General features: G+C 50.1%; 1 long non-coding RNA gene across 1 annotated transcript; it reads right to left on the bottom strand.

Moving 5' to 3' along the window:
- Positions 1–680: 680 nt before the first annotated feature.
- Positions 681–3,766, bottom strand: LOC147584202 (uncharacterized). Its single transcript, XR_015255180.1, has 3 exons — positions 2,606–3,766; positions 2,004–2,141; positions 681–1,267 (listed from the first exon to the last, which is right to left on the bottom strand). It is a non-coding gene; the product is annotated as an uncharacterized LOC147584202 (long non-coding RNA).
- Between the last annotated feature and the right edge of the window lie 597 nt (positions 3,767–4,363).

The raw sequence follows: 4,363 nt of genomic DNA, 5'->3' as shown, positions 1-4,363 counted from the left end.
CTGGTGTTCCGATAAAGGTCCAGACAGAAAATTTTTTAGTCTTTGCAAGCCTTACGGTCTGTTGTAATTACTCAATTCTGCCATTATAGTTCGAAAGCAGCCATAGACCTTGAATGGTAAATGAATGGGCATGGCTGTGTTCCGATAAAACTTTATTTACAAAAACAGGTTGTGGGCTAGATTTGGCTTGAGGGGTGTCATTTGGTGACCCCTGCTCTGCACCATGAGGTGGCCCAAGTGCCAGAATGCCAACTGGGTGTGCCAGGTGGTTATTAGGTGAGAGAAAGGCTCGCACTGTGAGGCTCACACCTCATCAGGCAGATAGACCATACATCTCTCCTTGAATGATGCCCACCTGACCATGAAAAGACTCATCTGAAATTGTAGAGCATTCCAACATCTGTCCTGGGAGCCCAGCTCTGGCAAGAGCTCCACGGTCACTGCAGCAAACCCACATGTTAGCCCCAAAACACAGGCTGAAGCAGGTCAAACACTTGGGAATCTTTTGTCCTCTGGTCTGCGTGGCACCATTATTTGAGACAAGCAGTCCAGAGGAAATGAACCCATCGGTTTCAAAAGCAAACCCATCGGTTTCGAAAGCAAACCCAAACCCCCCAAAAAAATCAACAGGCACATCATTCCAGCATCTGTTACTGAACAAAATGGCTGTCAGAAGTGGGTCCAGATGAAATGAATATATTGCCATCTGAAGGTATTGCCTCTGAGGGAGGTAGGGCTAGAAAATGAGAGGAACCAGCCAATCTCCATGTGTCCACTCTGCAAACATCCACTGAGGGTTACGTGGTCCCTGTCCCTGCCCTCCTGGAGGGTACCGGCCGGGAGGCAGCCAGACAGAGAGCAGAGCATTCCAGTGTCCTGGATGTCATGCATGGTTGGGCGAATCCACGGTGCCCTGGGGGCACAGAGCAGGGACTTAGCTCAGGCAGAGGCACCTGGATCCCAGCCCAGGTGATCTAGGGCATAGAACGGTGATGAGGAATATTCCAGGGGGAAGGAAGAGCACCTTCCAAGGCAAGGGGGGTGTTGAGGTTGGAGTGAGGCAATCTTCCAGAAGGGGTGCAGTTGGAGGGGCTGGGGATGAGTCCTGGGGAAGTCAGCCCCCGGCAGCCAGCCCAGACCTCTCTGGGCTGGAGGCCGTCTTGTTCTCAGCCTTCTGTGCAACTAGAACGGTCTCTGAGTTCTAGATGAAACACGAAGCACTTGCCAAGAGTGTGGTGATGCCAAGAACACTCTGCCGATGCTGCATCTTGAAATAGTAAAAACAAATAATAGTAAATCACTCCCATCACACTGCCCATTTCACCCTGCACTTCCAAACTCTTTATCTTGCTTATACTCACTGCAAGTCTGAAAGGGGACAAATGATAACTACTGCCGTCACCTTTCCTGTATTATTAAAAATATTGACAGCTCTCATTTTGGGGGTCCTCACGGTGGCCAGCAGTGGGCTGAGTGCTTTAGATGCAATATCCTATTTATCACAGAAGCAATCTGAGGCTCAGAGAGGTATAATAACTTGCTCAATGTCATACACTGGGAAAAGAAGGGAGCCAGGACCCAAACCCAGAGTCTGCCTGACCTCTGAGCCCAGAGGCCTCTTGCTGGGCCTTTCTGCCTTGACATCATGCCATCTAAGGACTGTGTGGATTTCTGAGAGCGTAGTCTTCTGTTATTATATTTGCCCCTCCAAAGAACTTTCTGAAGTTAGCAGGAAAAGAGCTGTGGCTCCGAGACACACAGTGTCCCCTCCAAGGTCACACAGCTTTTGAAAGGGCCAACTGAAGACTTGAGCCGAAGTCTTAGCATTTCAAAGCCAGAGCTCTAAACCCTTTACCGTGGTTTCCAAGTCCACAGAAAAGAGATGGACGGCTAACATGCTTTAAAAAAAAAAAAAAAAATTCTTGAAAAAAAACGCTCCAAAATGCGTGCTCTCTTCATCTCTACGTTGGCAGGTATTCATTAGGCCATCAAAAGACAAATACCTAGGGGAGCAGGACACGCAGATCACAGCCAAAATGACATCATAAAGAGTAGATGTGCCAAGCAAACCTCATTTCCTCTGACAGAGTGGCAGGCTGGGAGATAAGGCTAGACGTACTGACGTTGTCATTTCCCCAGTTCTGCAGGACAAGTTAGATCCGTGCCACCGAAACATCGGGTGGGGGGGGGGGGTGGGAGGCGGGCCACACCACACCATCCCCCACCCAGGCACACACACACACAGACCCTCACAGACACTGACACACACACACACACACACACACACACACACACACATACAGGCACAAATACAAATACACAGACACAGACACACACGAATCTACCCACCCCCCCCAACTCCGACACATACAGGGTCACTAGCACAGACACTCACACACGTAGACATATGGAAACACACATATAAATAGAGCCACACACAGAAATGTACGGACGGAACAACAGACACACGCACGGACAGGCACAGCGGCCTGCCTCCCCTCTACGTGCAGACGGCATACAAACACACAGACCGGGGCAGAAATACACACACATTCACACGTTCATAGAACTAGGCATAGACGCACACGTCCTCCCGTAGACCCACATCCATCCACCGAGAATCACCCAGCACCCCTCGGGGGGCAGCAGGCGCTGACTCTTCTCAAATCCTCTCCTCTGGATCCCAGAAGTTACATCTTTCCCAAATTGGAGACTCTGAAAAATGACTCCCTCTGTGTCTGTGCATTTTCTCAACTCTGCCCAGCCTGATGTCTTCGTCCAGAAGCTTGGAACACACAGCCACCGCTGTGCGTTGTTGAGAAAGGATGTGGACTTTGGAGTCAGGCTGGTCTGTGTTCCAGTTGAGGCTCTCGCCACCCACGGGGTGAGGGGACCTGGGCACGTCTCCCTTTTCTGTGCTTCAGTTTTCCCATTTGCAGAGGCCTCGATACTCTTTGTGTCCAGCCCATTGGGCTGGCTCATCACAGACCTGTTTATGCTAAGTACATTAATTATTTGAATGCCCGTCTTCCTTGCCAGGCTAGAGGCACCTTGTGGGCAGGGGTCTTGTCTGTTTCCCCCTAAGTCCAACCTCCAGGACTTAGCAGTGTCTTCCAGGCACACAGTAGGTGCTCAGCAAACATTTGTAAAATGAAACAAAGAAGTCTATATCCTTAGCGTCTAGCAGGGACCTGGCACGATGTTCCCTGACGATTAAAATAGGTTGAAAAAAGTAATACACACAAGTGTAATCCCGACCAGGGACCAAGTTCTAACTATATGCCTCATTCCATCCTCTCCATGAAACAGGCATTCATTCGTACATGAGGAAACCGAGATCCAGAGAGGTTAAATAATGCACCCAAGGTTCCTTCCTGGGGTGGCAATTCAAAGCCAGGAATATGATGGCTCAGTGCACACTCAGAACCTAACAACTACAGACTTCGTGCACAAATGTTTTCCATCGTGACCCAACTCAACTGATGACTTCTACAGCCAACTCCGCCACATCCAGGTGTGGAGTAACTCTTTAGAAAGAATCGACACATTCTCTCCGGTCCTGGGTTGACTTGTCAGTGTCCAGCGCCCGTCTAGAACACCTTCCATACGCCCAGGGTGTTGGGTTCTACATACATAATCCAAAAGCTCCTGGGGTCTGCCTTTCCCCTTGCTCCCTCTCAGCTAACACCCATCCATCCATCCGTCCATCCATTTATCTGTCTAATCACCAGGCCGTTTAACACGTAAGGCCATTCTGTCCCCGGATGTTTTTTTTTTTTTTTTTTTTTTTTTTTTTTCAACGTTTATTTATTTTTAGGACAGAGAGAGACAGAGCATGAACGGGCGAGGGGCAGAGAGAGAGGGAGACACAGAATCAGAAACAGGCTCCAGGCTCTGAGCCATCAGCCCAGAGCCCGACGCGGGGCTCGAACTCACGGACCGCGAGATCGTGACCTGGCTGAAGTCGGACACTTAACCGACTGCGCCACCCAGGCGCCCCTATCCCCGGATGTTTTTTGTCCGTGTTTGCGTAAACCACACAGCCTCATCCTGGATCTGTCAGATCTGTTTTCCTCTCTCTTGCATCGGTACCGGGTTTTAAAACTCAACCAACCTGTAGGTCAATTAAGCCACTTTGCGTACCAACTGCATTCCTCGGCGGTAACTGGTGGGGCACAGTTAAGCATCTTGCAAATCCCGAAAGGGTCCTACGCTTGTGCCACCGGTGCTTCTGCACACCTCAGGCATACTCAAGTCCCCCCCCCCCCCTGCCACCCCCCGGTTTCCCTTAAAAAAAAAAAAAAGAAGGTTTTGTGAAGGATCTCTGCCCCTGTCTGGGCAGGCAGAATGGATCAAGCCACAG

The sequence above is a fragment of the Puma concolor genome, chromosome A1, assembly GCF_028749965.1.
Source record: "Puma concolor isolate L17-30 chromosome A1, mPumCon1.1.hap2, whole genome shotgun sequence".
NCBI classification, from domain to species: domain Eukaryota; kingdom Metazoa; phylum Chordata; class Mammalia; order Carnivora; family Felidae; genus Puma; species Puma concolor.
Note: the sequence above shows the minus strand (reverse complement) of the source record. Positions and strands in the feature narration are given on the sequence as shown.